Source organism: Triturus cristatus, chromosome 12 (genome assembly GCF_964204655.1).
Source record: "Triturus cristatus chromosome 12, aTriCri1.1, whole genome shotgun sequence".
NCBI classification, from domain to species: domain Eukaryota; kingdom Metazoa; phylum Chordata; class Amphibia; order Caudata; family Salamandridae; genus Triturus; species Triturus cristatus.
The window spans coordinates 73,110,696-73,127,817 of NC_140595.1; the positions used below are offsets into that span (position 1 = coordinate 73,110,696).

At 47.5% G+C, this 17,122-nt stretch overlaps 1 long non-coding RNA gene across 1 annotated transcript in view; it reads left to right on the forward strand.

Moving 5' to 3' along the window:
• Positions 1-14,129: 14,129 nt before the first annotated feature.
• LOC146772561 (uncharacterized) overlaps positions 14,130-17,122 on the forward strand; it is a 9,022-nt gene continuing 6,029 nt past the window's right edge. Inside the window, exon 1 of the long non-coding RNA XR_014972368.1 lies at positions 14,130-14,257. This is a non-coding gene — a long non-coding RNA (uncharacterized LOC146772561). The remainder of the gene's footprint in view (positions 14,258-17,122) is intronic.

Consider the following 17,122-nt stretch of genomic DNA (forward strand, 5'->3'; position numbering starts at 1 on the left):
TCAGAAACGCTGTCACACAAATACAGCTGAAAGTTCAAGCTGTCCAGAGTATGGCCGCCAAATAGTGGCAAATTAAAAGTTGAAAAAGACGTAACTTTTTGTGCACTTGCATATTGGTTTTGTATTTCAACAGCAATTAGGGTGACCAACAGTCCGTAAATTTCACAGACCGTCCGTAATTTGGACCTCACGCCCGTTGTCCGTGCTGATCCCTTTTACGGACGCCTTTTCCCCTTAATTTTGGGCCTTGCAGGGAGCAGAGCTGTTCCCTCGCACTCATCCTCAGAGCACAAGAGCAGCCCCACCCGCCCATTGTCAGCCCCACCCCGCCCATTGTTATTCTGTGTGGGGCTGATTGTCACATACAGAATGACAATGGGCCAGACTGGGCTGTTGCAGCATGTGGTGGCCTCCTCCAGCCTCAGTCTAGGGCAGGCATTCTGTGTGGGGCTGATTGTCACATACAGAATGACAATGGGCCAGCCTGGGCTGTTACAGCATGTGGTGGCCTCCTCCAGCCTCAGTCTAGGGCAGGCATTCTGTGTGGGTTAGATGGAAGCAATGAACAAAACAAATGCACAGAAACGCTCATGCTGCTGCTATGTGCCAGTTCATGAAAAGAAGCTGGCGAAAGAAGTTAAAAAGAAGAGTCTCTCACAGTCTCATCATTTCAGAGCTGAAGCATTTTTTATATTATATACAACGAAGCCATAGTTGCTGCATTTGTAATTTATTTTATGCAACTAACATTCATTGACAAAGCCAATAGTCATGGCTTGTTGTAGGTCTAATGTTACTGGATGTAATGATAGAAACAGCAAAATACCAGTCGGGCGGCACATTCTGCTCAGCACATATTTTTAGCTTAGGTGTTTTAAGCCACGCCCGGTAATTACATCAGACACGCCCCTTGGAGAGACCCCTAGTTTTTCCGTCCCAATTAAAGCCCTGGAAACAACACCATGTCACAGTCACCTCACGTCCTGGCACTGTGCATCATGCATGATTCAAGACTTTCAAGTTTTCAGATAACCTATGTGCAGGGGCATAGTGCAACCCCCCCCCACCCCTTGCTTTAAGAACAACAGCGAGGGTGAAGTTCTTTATGTGCCTCTTCTGTCTGCAACTCAGTAGACAAAGGCTCAGCTCATAATTAATGTGAAAAGGTGGTATAGTGAATAAGTGAAGGAATGGGTAAATGGCTGGATGTATTAGTGAAAGGATGAATGGATGAGTGAAAGGGTTAATGGATGGATAATGAGAGAAAGGATGGATGGATGCGTGAGCGGAAGGATGGATGACGGTAAATGGATGTATGGGTGGAAGGGCAGATGGATGGGTAAAAGGGTGAATGGATCAGTAAAAGGATGGGTGGATGAGTGAAAGGGTGGACGATGGGCGAGTGAATGGGTGGATGGATGAGAGAAATGATGGATTGATGAATTGATGAGTGAAAGGGTGAATGAATGGATGGATGGATGAGTGAAAGGGTGGATCTAAGGCTGGGCAAGTGAGTGAAAGGTAGGGTAGATAGACAAAAGTATGGATAGATGAGTGAAAGGGTGGATGGATGAGAGAAAGGATGGATGGGTGAGTGATAGGGTCAATGGATGGAGTAATGAGTGGATGAGTAAATGGATGAGTAGGTGGATGGGTGAAGGGTGGATCGAAGGATGGGTGGCTAAGTGAAAGGGGAATGGAGAGAGAAAGGGAAAATGGATGGATGGATGAATGATTGGCAGAATGGATGGGCGAATGGGTGCATGGATGTGTGAAAAGAAGAATGTAAAGAGTGAAAGAATGCATACATGAGTGAAAGGAAGGGTGGAGAGTTGGAAGGATGGATGGATGAGTGAGTGAGTGAAAGGTAGAATGGGTGGGCTGATGAGTAAGTGAAAGGATGGCTGGATGGGTTAAAGGGTAAATGGTTGGATGGATGAGTGAATGGATGGATGGATTGGTGGAAGAGTGGATGGATGACTGAGTGAAAGGGAGGGTAGATGGACAAAAGGATAGATAGATGAGTGAAAGGGTGGAAGGATTTGTGAAAGAATGGATGAGTGATAGGGTTAATGGATGGATTCATGAGTGGATAAGTAAATGGATAAGTGGGTGGATGGGTGAAGGGTGGATGGAAGGATGGGTGGCTAAGTGAAAGAGGGATGGAAAGAGAAAGAGAGGATGGATGGATGGATGACTGAAAGCATGGATGAATGATTGTCAGAATAGATGGGCGAGTGGGTGCCTGGATGAGTAAAAAGAGAATGTAAAGATGGATGAGTGAAAGAATGCATATATGAGTGAAAGGGAGGGTGGAGAACTGGAAGAAAGGATGGATGGATGAGTGAAAAGTTGAATGGGTGGACAGATAAGTGACTGGGTGTATGGATGAGTAAGTGAAAGGATGGCTGGCTGGGTGAAAGGGTAAATGGTTGGATGGATGAGTGAATGGATGGAATGGAAGAGTGGAAAAGTGGATGAATGAGTGAAATGATGGCTTGGGTGAAAGGGTAAATGGTTGAATGGATGAGTAAAGGGATGGTTGGGTGGATGTGTGGATGGATGAGTGAAAGATGGATTGGGAGAAAAGGTGGATGGGTGATGGACGGATGAGTGAAAGGGTGGATGAGTGAAATGATGGATGGAAGGACATATGATGGATAGGTTTGAAAATGGTTGAAAAGGTTTGGATACGAATAGGCACACAGATGGAAGGACAGAATGAAAGGTGAAAGACTGAATGATGGATGAAAGAATTTATAGATGACAGACTGTACATTTGAAATGGTGGATATCAGGGGTTTGATGGGAGGATGAATAGCTAGATCCTTGTCAAAAGAGCTGTTCTGGGGAGGGTTGTGATGACTTATTTTGCTTTCTTGGTGCCATAAGAGCTTTAGTTCAGAGTGGGAGGTATTTAATTTTTCTGGCTACTCCCTTGCCTATGTGTTACTATTCTGTATTTGCTGTGTGCTTATGTGCGGGATCTATACATCATGCATATGACATTTTGAGTGACACCCAACTGCTACTTGAATGTTACACTAGTAATTGTACATTTTTGCATGCTTTGTTTTAGGTGTAAGGTTTTAGGGAGAGCCTCATAGTGCCATGCGTTGTGCTTGGGATGTATATTGTGTTTGTAGCAATTGGCAAGGTGTCAAACATAAATTATGTAATAGTGTAACAACAGTGCCTTCTTTAAGAAAGCTGCAGGGAATAGCACCTTTGTGACTTCCGTCAGCTAGTGCAACTCTCTGCGAAGCCCCCATAAGCAAAGTCAGATTCCATATTTTAAGTTCCACTTGGTGAAACACCCATAATGCGTCTCTTATAGTTGGTTCATCACAGCAATCCTCCCTTTAGTTCACCTATGCGTGCCGCTTTACATCTCACAATGATACTTAGATATGAGATGCGAGTGACAAAGTCTATCTGAGCAGAGATTCCTGACCACTTCTCTCACCAAAAATGCCTGCTCAGGACCATGAGTTGTTAACAAAATATCAGACTGGACAACCCAGTGCAGTAACCATATAAATAGATTATTATCATATGAAATACCACAAAAAGACCTGCACAGTTGCTCAAAGCTGCACGCATTCTGAAAAAAACGTGAAGTGCACGATTGTCTCAACCTAATATAAACTTATTTTGACTTGTACTTAAGTGGTTGTCTATTTAGTTACTTTTATGCTATCACGCAACTACCTCTGATGTATCTGTAAAACTTACCTTTTGTCCTGAATTTCTGTCCTGAATTTTGACCCTTTGTTCTGAATTTTTACACTTACCGTCCTGAATTTGCAACCATGCCAGTTGGTCACCCTAACAGCAATACCTTACATGGAATTTAGTTTCTGACGCGCCTCTTCCTCCAAATGTAGGAAAGGTATGGTAAAGGAGACTTGGTGGAATGGTGGTGGAGTAAAGCATGCTCTAATTGGTACTGCTTATATTTACACTGAGAGACCAGTGCATATTATTACAATGAGAGGCTACTGCATATTATTACATTAAGAGACTACTGAATATTATTACACTGAGAGACTACTGCATATTATTACAATGAGAGACTACTGCATATTATTACACAGAGAGACTACTGCATATTATTACAATGAGAGACTACTGCATATTATTACATTAAGAGACTACTGAATATTATTACACTGAGAGACTACTGCATATTATTACAATGAGAGACTACTGCATATTATTACAATGAGAGACTACTGCATATTATTACACTGAGAGACTACTGCATATTATTACACTCAGAGACTACTGCATATTATTACAATGAGAGACTACTGCATATTATTACAATGAGAGACTACTGCATATTATTACAATGAGAGACTACTGCATATTATTACACTGAGAGACTACTGCATATTATTACACTCAGAGACTACTGCATATTATTACAATAAGATCTATTCACGTAGCACAAAAAAATGTAGCTTCAAATGCCTGGTGTTTGTAATCAAAAACACACCTCCCTTCAGAAGTGTCATTCTCCTGCAACAGAGAAAATCAAAGCACTGCTCTGTGAATGTTTACCTTTCATCAAATGAAATCTCTATAATCTTAGCATCAGTTCTCTTTCCCCACCATGCCTCTCCTCTTTGCATGTGTATACGTCTCTGGCTAGACTGTGATCGCTAGATGGTTGAGTAAAAGGAAGGAGAGACAGGAGGGGTAAAGAGAGGTAATGAGAAGGGAGAGATGTGAAATAGGGAAAAGAGGAGGCAGATATAGAGGTGAGATAGAGAGCTAGGCGAGGTAGGGAGGGATGCGAGGTAAAGACATAGATGTGACGTAGCTGACAAACTGATACAGAGAAGCAGAAAGAGGAAGCGGTAGGTGGAGAGATATGTAAGATTTTAGAGGAAGGAAGAGAAGTAAAGGTGTGGAGAAAGCTATAGATAGGTAGAAGGAAAAGTAGAAAAGAGGTGAGGGGCGGGGTACAAAAAGATGTGAAGTAGAGAAAGTTGGAAAGAGAAGCGAATTAAAGCTAGGGGTGGAGAAGAAGTGGTAGACCAGTAGAGAGGTGAGGTACTGAAAGAAGTGGAGAGACATGGAAGGTAGAGACGGATTGGTGAAGGACATAGAGAGATTAACATTTGCGAAGTAGAGAAAGAAAAGTCAATAGAGAAGCAGGGAGAATGGTCTAGTGAGAGGGGAGAAGGCTGGAAAAAGATGAATTGTACAGAGGAAAAAGGAGAAATTGAGAGAGTTGAGGTATAGAGGTGAATTGAAAAAGGGAAGTAAATACAGACAGATGACAAAAAGAGAAAAAGGAGATAATGATATAAAAAAGAGAAAAATAGAAGTAAAGAGAAATGAGTATGTTATTAAGAAAGATGGGGTAGACAGAAAAGACTTAGCTGGGAGGGATAACGGTGAGGTAGAAAATGAAAGGTTAGGTATATTGAGAAGTTAGAGATAGGATTTGTATAGAAATGAGTAGTGAGTAAGATGTAGGTTAAGAAAGACACTGAAGAGAATGGTGAGGTGTAGAGAGGGGTGAGAGAAAGGTAGAGAGTGCTGAGGTATAAAGAGAGAGAGAGAAAGAAAATAGAGTTGAGGTGAAGAAAGAAATCAGGTGAGAGAATGTTGAAGCAGATGGAGGATAGAAACATGAATATGAGATGGACACAGAGCAGTGAGGTGCAGAAGAAGGGTCAGGTAGAGAAAAGAGAGGTAGAGAGAGGATGTGGAAAGGCGCAGATGTAAATGCAGGCACAGAGAGTAGTAGAGAGAGAATGAGAGTGCTGAGGCTGCGCGAGAGGTTGAGATGGTGGGTATAGAGGGGTGTGTTTGAGATAAGAAGTGAGGTAGACAGACGTGAGATAGAGTTGAAGTAGAGAAGAGGGCAGGATGATAGAGATGCAGGGATAGGTTGAGGGAAAGTGAAAACGAAAGAGATTATGCAGAAGAGATCATGTGAAAAAAAGGGAGAGAAGAGAAAGAAATATGGATGAAACAGGGGAATAGGTAACAGAGATAGTTAGAGAAAGGAGTAAATACAGAAGTAAGGTAGAAAGAAGGTTTGGTTAGTGATTAGAGAGGTACAGCGTGATGGCATACCACAGGATAAAGAGGTAGAGGTCACACAAAGACACATGGAGTAGAGAGGGGTAAGGTAAAGAGAGATGCAAGGTAGACAGAGAGATGTGGGGTAGCCAGTAAATTAGAGGGAGGTAGATAGACAAGTAAAGAGAGAGATGAAAAGATGCCGGATACAATAGGGATAGAGAGAGAAATGACATAGTAAGAGACAGGTGTAGCAAGAAAGAGATAGTCAGAAAGGTAGAATGTAATAACGTAGAGATATGTAGAGATAGAGCCAAGGATAGAGAGGGAGAGAGGCTGAGAGAAAGAGATGGAGAGAGCCCTCGCTTTACCAGGAGCCCTTTGGAAGGAGGGGGCCCTGGGCAGTTTCTCATTTTGCCCATACATTAAAAGGCTCTGCCCTTCCCCCACCGGCGAGCAAGATATATCTGACAATCTTCCACAGGACTCCTCTAAAATCCAAATGTTCCTGACTCCCTGGACGGATTTGACATTCTGTAGCCTACAAACCCACCTTAAAGAAGAATGAGGCATGTGGATAGAGAGATTCATTTAATGTATACAAAATTGGAACTTAATTGGCACAACCACGCGTTGGCACTCTTTCTGTATCACCAGGGTTTCCATCCTAGGCCCAGAAGGGTCAACTCTAAGTCACATTTTCCGGATATCCCCCACCTATATATATGACTTGCATCATGTTTTCTATAAGTGCATCCAGTATAAATGTCCTGAAAACTTTACATGTATCTGGCTTTTACCCCTATCGGATGATGAACAACAATAAAGAAAAACCTTACACATTTTCATAAACCAAATGTTGCTTTTTATTTACTTATATCTCACAACAAAACCTTCCTCTCTATTAACATTAATGCCCAAGCTTTCATGGCAGGCCATTGCCGCTCTTCCCTTAAGAATTTTCTCCTTTCAACACTTGCACCCAAAAGCGGAAAGAGATTGGTCCAACAAACACTACTACATTCTCAAAGCTTAGTTTTTTTTTTTAAAAAGGGCTTTGGTCCTCAGTTTTTCTTTAGGCTGGCACTGCAGAAGAATGAGTTTGCTGAATACCAAAGCTGCCTAACCTTGGTACCCCCTCATGCCTCTTTCTTCCTTCAATCTCAATCAATCAGTCAGGGAATTGTAAGCACACTACTCCCCGTGAGGGTCTCAAGGTGCTGGGGAGTAGGGGGGTAGCAGCTCCGTTCAGTCGAAGAGCCAGGTCTTGAGCATCTTCCTGAAGATGTTCAGGGAAGGGGCACATCTGATGTCGATCGGGAGCTCGTTCCAGGTCTTGGCCGCGATGTAGGAGAAGGCTTTTCCACCTATTCTTGCTCTGTGGATGAGTGGGGTTTCGGCAAGGGCGAGGTCGGCGGATCGTAGGTTTCTCTTGGGCAGGTGGAAGGAGATTCTTTCTTTGAGGTATCGGGGTCCGGTGTTGTGGAGGCATTTGTAGGCGTGGGTGAGTATCTTGAAAGTAATTCTCTTCTGAAAGGGGAGCCAGTGGAGGTTTCGTAGGTGTTGGGTGATGTGTTTGTATCGGGGAATGCCGGGTACGAATCTGGCTGCGGTGTTCTGTATGGTCTGGAGCTTGCGGAGCAGAGATTTGTTGATCCCAGCGTAGAGGGGGTTGCCGTCATCGAGTCTGCTGGTTATGAGTGCGTGGGTGATGGTCCTTCTTGATTCGGGGGGATCCATTTGAAGGTCTTTTGGAGGATACGGAGGGTGTTGAAGCAGCTGGAGCAACGGCGTTGACCTGTCGGGTCATGGAGAGGGAGGAGTTGAGTATGATGCTGAGGTTCAGGGCATGGTCCGTGGGGATGGGAGGGCTGCCGAGGGCGGTGGGCCACCAGGTGATGTCCCATGCAGATGGGGAGGGTCCAAGGACGAGGACTTCATTCTTCTCAGAGTTGAGCCTTAGGCTGCTGCTGCTCATCCACAAAGCTACATCCTTCATTCCTTCCAGTAAGTTGATTCTGGTGGTGATGGGGTCCTTGGTGAGGGAGAGGATGAGCTGGGTGTCGTCGGCATAGGATACTATGCTGAGACCATGCTGTCTGACAATGGTGGCGAGGGGGGCCATGTAGATGTTGTAGGGTGTGGGGCTGAGCGACAAACCTTGGGGTACTCCGCAGTTGATTTCTGTGGGTTCAAAAAGGAAGGGTGGTAGTCTAATTCTTTGTGTTCTGCCGGTGAAGAACGAGCGGATCCAGTCGAGGGGGGTTCCTTGTATGCCAGCGTCATGGAGTCTGGCGGTGAGTGTGCGGTGGGAGACAGTGTTGAATGCTGCTGAGAGGTCGAGTAGGATCAGGGCCGCGGTGTGTCCTTGGTCGAGGAGGGTGCGGATGTTGTCTGTGGCGGCGAGCAGGGTGGTCTTGGTGCTGTGATTGCTGCGGAATCCGGATTGGGAGGGGTTGAGGATGGAGTTTTCTTCAAGGAATTTTGTCAGTTGTGCATTGACGGTTTTCTCAGTGACTTTGGCCGCGAAGGGGAGGAGGGAGATGGTACGGTAGTTCTTGAGATCCGTGGGATCTGCGGTGGGCTTATTGAGCAGGGGTCTGGCTTCTGTGCATTTCCAGTCATCGGGATAGATGCCGGTATTGAAGGTGGCGTTGATGGTGGGTCGTAGTTCTGGAGCGATGGCGGCTCTGTGGAAGATGTCTGTGGGGGCCTCTGAGTGTATGCCTCTTATAGTCAAAGTGGTGTCTTCGGTGGTGACTGGGGTCCAGTAGGAGATGGTGGGCAGGCTGGCGTTGCTGGAGAGAGAGGTGGTTTCGGCGTCGGTTGTCTGGTCGTTGAAGTTGTCATAGAGGCCCTTGATTTTCAGGAGGAAGTAGGAGCCAAACTTGTTGCAGAGGTCCTGGGATGGCGTGTTGTCTGTGGTTTCGCTGGGGGGCTTGGTGAATTCCTGGATGATGCTGAAGAGTTCTTTGGAGTTGCTGGAGTTGTCTTCTTTTTCTTTGTTTCACTCTTGTAGGCTCTTTTTCTTATGTATTATCTCCCTCTGTCACTGTTCTCATCCTTCTTTCTCCATTTTGTGACTTTCTCTCTCTTTTGCTCTGGTCAAAAACCAATGAAGAAAACCAGCCCAAGTTCTCCCTAAAGGAATACTAGTGCCCACCACCTGCAACCAATGGCACCAAGTAAGAACTGTGTGTTCTACTTTATATATTTTTAAAATCCTACATTACCATTTACATTGCTGCGGCTATTAGTTGTTATTAGGGCTGAGCACCTGGGTCCACAAAAGGTCAAAATGGAGTCAGATTTTCAAGACATCTACAATGAGTTTGCATTAGACCCAGCAAATGACATTTTGGAGTGATTATTTGCATAGTTGTCATCCTGAAAACCTATCTGGCCTTTAGTGACCAGTGAGTTCTTGGGACACCATGCACGCTGCACTGTGAGGGAACGCTTGGTTGAAAGGATCTCTCTGCAATGGGTTCTCTGCGGGAGGCATTTTGTTATCATGTGTGAGTGACCAGCGAAGCTCTCTTATCCTGTCTTGAGTCCTGACACTTAAAGCGTTATAGTGGGAGAGAAGGAACACGTGAAACATCAAGCCACGTAGAAGATCCTAAGAGTAGCTACTACAGTGATTTATCAGTTTTCCTCCACGACGCACTAAGACAAAGTATTCCACTGACGAGCTATTCCTTAACACTCCAGATGTGGTTTGCCTGCTAAAGGCCAGCCAATATGGTTTTTCATGAAAAGACGGAAGTCCTTTTGTTGCTGAACCAAGTTCAAGGATTTGAAAGAACGGACATAATTGGGGATTTTACAGACTTAAGAAGGAAACAAAACAAACATTGGCAGTGCAAAAGGTCAGGCTTTCATGTGCTCCACCGTGCACTCTCACAGGCACACAACTCACCCTGCACTCACATGGGTGGAGTATTTTACATCTGGTGAACACGGAATAGGAGCGAGAACCAAGAAAGAGCATCTGCCTGCTCTGGTGTGATGCAACAGAGAGACAACTAAGAGTGCATGAGAAGAGGAATGATGCATGGGAGAGGGTATGTTATGCTGCAGCCGAGAGCTGAGCTACTCAGGGTGAGTGCCAGCAGGTGCCTTCTGCACTCCACAAAGTTTACGATAAAAGATGCATTTACTCACTGTTTACCTACAGAGGAAAGACAATTGTGAATTAACAGTGTACACTGAAGTAAATTAAGTAATCGATATAGTAGCTGCATTCGGCACAATCTCAAGACAACAGATAAGATCTTTAGGTTGGCCAAGCAAGACTGCATTCCTATAGTCAAAACAGGGTAAGATGGCTGCCTAGATCTTCACCCTCTCCTTCGACGCAGAGGCCAGGAAGGATTTGTTTTAAACTCTCTAAAGTTGATCAAGATTTACAAGCCTGTTCTTGACCGACATTGATAGTAACACCAACATTTTTGGTCACAGTTGCAGAGGCTGAGGCAGTGCTTAATTTGTAAAATATTAAGTGCCAGGGCTCCGACCAGGAGGCCACTGAGGCTTGCACCATACATCATCCTTGTCATCGTTACTAAAACAACTACTAACCATCTCTCTCACATGTAAATGTGACAGTTCACATTATTCTAGGTCCCCAAAGCTAAAGGAATGGCTGGGGAGGTAGGTATTAGCACTATTGTAATTTATATTGTATTCCTAAACAAGGGTTGTTCTGCCCATCTCTAAATTAGATAAGCAGCGCCACAATGTGGAAGACTGTCAACACCATATTTAGAACAGTTAGGTGCCAAGCACCGGAAACCAATTAAGTGTCGGTGCTGAGTACCGGAAAGCACCGGCTCAAATTAAGCACTGGGCTGAGGGTGGGCGAAGAGCCAGTGACTAGCAAACAGTGGTCCAGGTCTACAGATCATTCCCCATCACCAACATTTCAGTTTTGTCTGCATTCATCTTCCAACAGTTAGTGTTCATCAAACATGTAGATGAAGCAAGATATTCTTGAAGTTTCAGGTGAAAGGCAGTTTCGCTACCACGTTGTTTTATCAGAAATACAATACCAACAGCACAGGTATAAAATAAATGCAAATTAACAAATTAAGGGAACAAAAAAGGTTCAATAAAAGTTTTTAAAAAATCTACAAAGTGAACAATAAATCTGAAGTAAATAACTTTTGTTTTAATTTTTTAAAGAAAAAAGTACTTTAATTTACAGAAATCTAAATAATAAACATAATTATATTGAAATCAGTACTCTCACAACCTGAGCCAGAGCTCTTTTTAAGGTCTTTTAATCCAAGTTTAACCCTCATTGAGGAGTTCACAACGGGATGCTCATCTTTTATAGTTGTCACAAAGAGCTCAAAGTAAAACTCTTTCCTCTTGCATTTGTCAAAGAGTTCACAATGTAAACCCCGCCTCAGGATACAGAGTCAGAACAGTCTAAGCCTGATTTAGGGAAGTGTTGTGGGCTAGAAAGTCAGTGCTCAGCAAAACACAACAATAAAAGACAACCCATAAATGACCAACCACAGCTGCTTCTTTGGAAAAGTAAAGTACTTTAATTGACATACAATTAAATATGATTCTCTCAGTACAGAATATTTAAAAGATTTCTGGTGGAATTACAAGTTGGGACCTCTCCTTAGAGGCCTAAACAGACTAGTCAGGGTGCAAACCACGTACCCTAAAGGAGTATCACATGGGACAACTCCCCCTGCAAATGCAGCCTGCTGCCATTACCTGTGAGATACCATGTTGTTGCAGGGATTCTGCCCAAGAACAGAACTATGCGTAGGATTATGGGGCCTTGGTGAGTGGGGACTGAGTCATCCTACCACCTGAGTACCCATAAGCCCAGGACCGACTAGGTATAGTGTCTCACTTGCTCTCCTACTCACTCACAGAGAAACAAGTGATTAGACACCCCAGAACACAACACTCTCAGATCTCTCAGGAATCGCGATAACAAGACACACCCTTTCGCTCACACTCTTGTACCTGTTCACAATAAAATCTGACAGACACAAAACAGTTTAAAATATTTATTTTAACTAACGTGCCCTAACATGCAGGACACGTGCCACAACCAGCAGAAAAATGCATAGTACAAATACAGTCAGCATAGCAGCTAGTCCATCTATCATGAAGGGAGATGCCATAATGAAAAGACAACAGAGCCTAACCTCCCTCCCCTTGCTAAAAATAAGTATTAATATATATTAGAAGATCTCTGGCCTTTGTCTGCAGACCCCATACCTTAGACTATAGCTGGTAGTTCTACATCATAGGTGCTGTAGCGCTCTTTTCCCTGGAAAGGTCGCTCTCCAAGTGTGTCCCACCTATGAGTGTATTCCCATAAGACCAAAAGTACATTGTCCCATGTAACAGCTGCATCGGTATGTTGTGTCTAGGTGCTAAGGCCTGACCAGAACAAAATAACAAGGGGCATTGTTTATCGACCTTGCACATAATGTTTTAAACTCCAGGAAAAGGCAGAGAACAAACACAGCAGAGAGTTCTCATGTGAAAGGCACAGAGTTGTTTACAAAAATAAAGCTGTGTAGTAACGTGCGCAAAGCAGCATAATGGCTGCGGGGCTCATGCTAACTTAGTGATGTCGACAATGTCCCCACCAGTTATGTGAGAATGTGGCAATGTGCTCACGAGCAGGCTTTAATACTTAAAAATTGCAATTCGGCTTATTGGAAAACATGAGCCTTTTTTCTATCAAACAAGCAAAGGCTACCAGCTTTGTCAAGTCATTCAAAATATAAAGTGAGAGGACTGCAGCATTTTTCACCACATCTAATAGTCAATTAAGCAAACCTGTTGGCTTTAACATGAAACTAAGTAAACATGTACATGTGAGCTCCGCCTATTGCGAGCTATCAAAGATCTAGGCAGACTCAAAATATACATTACATGAATCTTAAATCTCTGTCTCTGGATATCAAGCATTTTCCGAAGGCAGAACAAGAAAGGTACATATGATTTAAGCCTCTTCCGATTGCATTTATCAGAGTTCACACTGTACACCATCTTCCATTTGTATTTGTCAGATAGTTTCAAATATAATGCTCACGGTGTAAAGCCACTAAGCCTGGGCGGTAAATTCCGTTCCACTCACAAATGGGTAATTTCGCGTTCCGCGCAGAACGTGGAATTGCCAAAAATTCCACGATCCGCGGATTCGAGGAATTTTTTGCTTGTTCGCGCTTTCAAACTGCGTGTTCACGAGATATTTCCCCCACACAGCACACAAACAGCATTCGCGAACAGGAAAAAAGCATAGCGAGCGGGCGGAACAAGCAATTCCGCATATTCGCAGAATTCTGCGTGCTCGCGGAGATTTTTTACCGTTTTGCGGAGTTTTGAGTAGCACGACTACGCAAATTCCACCCTTCTCTAAAAGCCACCCCATATATCTTTTTTGGAAAGCTGTTCCACGAAGGCCTATTAGATTTAGCATAGGCTTTTAAGAATAAAGAATTCAGGCCCACAGCCTTTATTTACCATAACTTTTAATAATAAACAGATCAGACCTATGCATTTGACATAACTCGTCTCAAGCTGTTTTTCCTCGGTGGGGTGCTGCCTGGTGGATGGTTGATTGACATTCCTGGTTGCTGGGCCACTTTGTGGCTCGTGAGACATTCATAAACGTTCTGGCTAGTCAGTGCCTGTAAATATCTTTATTTTCCTTTCATGTGTATTCTGTGAAGAATGAAGGTGGCTCCTGGCCATCCCACATATTTTCAAGAAACCAAGCTACAAGCAAAGTCTTGAAGTCCAGCCGTAGGAATTATAAATAGAAATTGAATGCAGTTCCCACTCACTTCGACCTGTGCTTTTTGTACATGATCTCCAACATATGAATCCAGGCAGTATTAAAAGGCAGATGTTTCTCTGAAGACATGCAGAATTTCCAATGTAATCCTGTTTTGGCGCCAATTACAATTCCTGCACGTGCACACTGAACAGAAGAGTGTGTTGATCATTGTCAGGGAGTGACGACCTCCAGGACACTGACCCTGACTACAGATGCCCACTGATCCTCCCAATATAAAAAGGGTCCTGTACATAACCTGTTTGCAGAACAAAGTGCACTTTTAGGACTCTGGCATTTACATTCTGGCTGCGCCTCTCTTCTGCCTGACTCCAAGAAGTCACCGACCTTCAGGAGCTGGACAAAGAAGGCAGCTTAAAAATACTGAAAACAGTAAGTCCCATCAGTGTGATCCAATATCTTAAATTGTTAATTGATCATTGCTTTTTATAATTAATCTTGCTGAAATTATAGATATAAACAATCGCAGGATTAAACTTTATTAATGTAAGTAATTTTGCCGACTAACAGAATCCAAGACAATATAGATGACAATTGTATTTGGACTAAAGGCCAAGTTGTCGAATGGTCAAGTAGACATTCAAGAACATTTTAATTTTTTTGATATATGAAAGAAGCTTCACAGAACTGGTATCACATGCTGAGTTAAGAAAGAAAGAAATACATTAGTAATACATTAGTAATAGTAATAGGGCTGGGCGGAATTTGCGGAATGCCTCTTCGCTGAATTTTGAAAGAAATTGTGGAAAACGAACGCACAACCTGAGGGACCGTGTGCCCGGGACTGGGGTCCCTTGTACTTGGGCAGGCTCCCCGATCTCCCCGGCCTGGCTGCGTTGAGAAGCAGGGACCGGCCCGGGCCTCCTGATTTTTGGTCAGGGTCTGGGATCCCACGTCCTGCGGCCTGCCAAGTGTCCATCTGCCCGGGACAAGAGTCCCTGGTGCAGAGCCCCGGAGTCCTGCAAGGGCAGGCGGGAGCCCTACCGCTATGGCTCGGTGTGGGCAGCTGGGAGTCCTTTCGGTCCCAGCCGTCTGGTCGCACCTTTCCCTCGGCCATCTGGTCGCATGCAATGCTTTCCAATGGGGCGACCAGATGGCCGGGCTGCCCTGGAAGTCCCGATGGGGGCTCATTCGCCTCCCCGATCCCACGCAGGGCTCTAGGAGGTCGGGTGCATCCGGGCCTAGGGTCCCCTCCGTCACTCAGTATGCACGGTTTACCAGAAAGGGGGGTAGCCTTCCTCCGGATTACTAGGGGCAGGGTATGCCGGGACACCCCTCCTGGGGATGGCGGTTCTCAGGTGGGGACCAGATGGGCTAAGCCCGGACGACACTTCCCCGGGGCGTCCGGTGCTCCCTCCTCCTGCCCGCGGTGAGGCAAAGTGCCCGGGACGGGCTCCATGGGTCCCGCGGGCATCCGGGCCCCGGGAGCTCCACCGGACCTCCCATGCCTGAGGCCCAGCGTGGGGTCTACGAGCCCCCCCGAGCCCTGCAGTCCCAAAGCCCTGCAGCCCTGGAGCCCTTCAGCCCGGAGCCCTGGATCCCTGCAGGTCCGGAGCCCTGGAGCTCTGCAGGTCCGGAGCCCTGCAGGCCCGGAGCCCTGCAGCCCCGGAGTCACCGAGCCCCCCCGGGAAGCAGAGCTCCTGGAGCCCTGCGTGGGTGGGCAGGCGGGAGCCCTACCGCTATGGCTCGGCTCTGGGCAGGCAGACGGTAGTCCTTTCAGTTGCCGGCCATCTGGTCGCTCCTTTCCCCTCGGCCATCTGGTCGCACGCAATGCTTTCCAATGGGGCGACCAGATGGCCGGGCCGGCCTGGAAGTACCGAAGAGGGTCCATTCGCCTCTCGGATCCCAGCCAGGGCTCCAGGAGGCCGGGCGCCTCCGCGCCGAGGGTCCCCTCCGTCACTCGGAGCGCGCGGGTTACAAGAAAGTGGGGTAGCCTTCTTCGGGATTAGTAGGGGCAGGGTGTGCCGGAAGACCCCTCTGGGGCTGACGGTTCTTTGCTGGGGACCAGATGGGCTGTGCCCGGGCAACATCCTCCCAGACGTCCGGGGCTTCCCTCCTCCGGCCCGCGGCGTGGCAAAGTGCCCAGGGACGGGCTCCACAGGTCCCGGGCAGTCCTCCCCCCGGGACGCTGGGCCCGAGAGCTCCGTCGGTCCTCCCCGTGCCTGTGGCCCAGCCGGTGTCCCCGAGCCCCCCCAGGAAGCAGAGCCCCCCGAGCCCTTGGTTCAGGCGGGAGCCCTACCGCTATGGCTCGGCTCTGGGCGGGCAGACGGGAGTCCTTTCAGTTGCCGGCCATCTGGTCGCTCCTTTCCCCTCGGCCATCTGGTCACGCGCAATGCTTTCCAATAGGGGGGGCCAGATGGCTGGGCTGGCCTGGAAGTCCCGATGAGGGTCCATTGGCCTCCTGTATGCCAACCAGGGCTCCAGGAGGCCGGGCGCGTTCGCCCCTAGGGTCCTCTCCGTCACTCAGAGCGTGCAGGTTTCAAGAAAGGGGGGTAGCCTTCCTCCGGATAACTAGGGACAGGGTACTCTGGGACCCCTCTCGGTCCTCAGCCGGCAGCTGGACAGGCCTGGATGCCGCCCTGGTTCTGTCCCGGGGCCTGCCGCGTGGCAGGGTGCCCGGGACAAGGGGTCCGGGGGGCCCGAGGAGGCTTCCCCTGCGCCTGCGGTCCTGGGAGCCCTGGCTGGGTTCAGGGGCCCGGCCAGGCCCCGGGTAGGGGGCTCCGGCCCTGGGCCCCGTCCCCCGGCCTGCAGCACTCCCAAAGGCCCGGGATGGGGTTCCGTTTTGGCCGGGGAGCCTCCCCTCGCTCGGCTGGGTTCAGGAGCTCCGGCCCGGGCCCCTGAGGGCCCCGGGGAGGGCGGCCTCCCCACCCTGGGCTCCGTCCTGGGTCCTGCCACATGGCAGGGTGCCCGGGACGGGGTCTGGAGGGCCCGGGGAGGCTTCCCCTGCGCCTGCGGTCTTGAGAGCCCCGGCTGGCTCCAGGGGCCTGGCCGGGCCCCGGGTCGGGGTCTCCGGCCCCGGGCCCCATCCCCCGGCCTGCGGCACTGCCAAAGGCCCGGGACGGGGTTCTGCTGGTCTGGGTTCAGGAGCTCCGGCCAGGCCCCTGGGGGCCCCGGGGAGGGTGGCCTCCCTGCCCCGGGCTCCGTCCTGGGTCCTGCCGCGTGGCAGGGTGCCTGGGGCAGGGTCCGGAGGGCCCGGGGAGGCTTCCCCTGTGCCTGCGGTCCTGGGAGCCCCGGTTG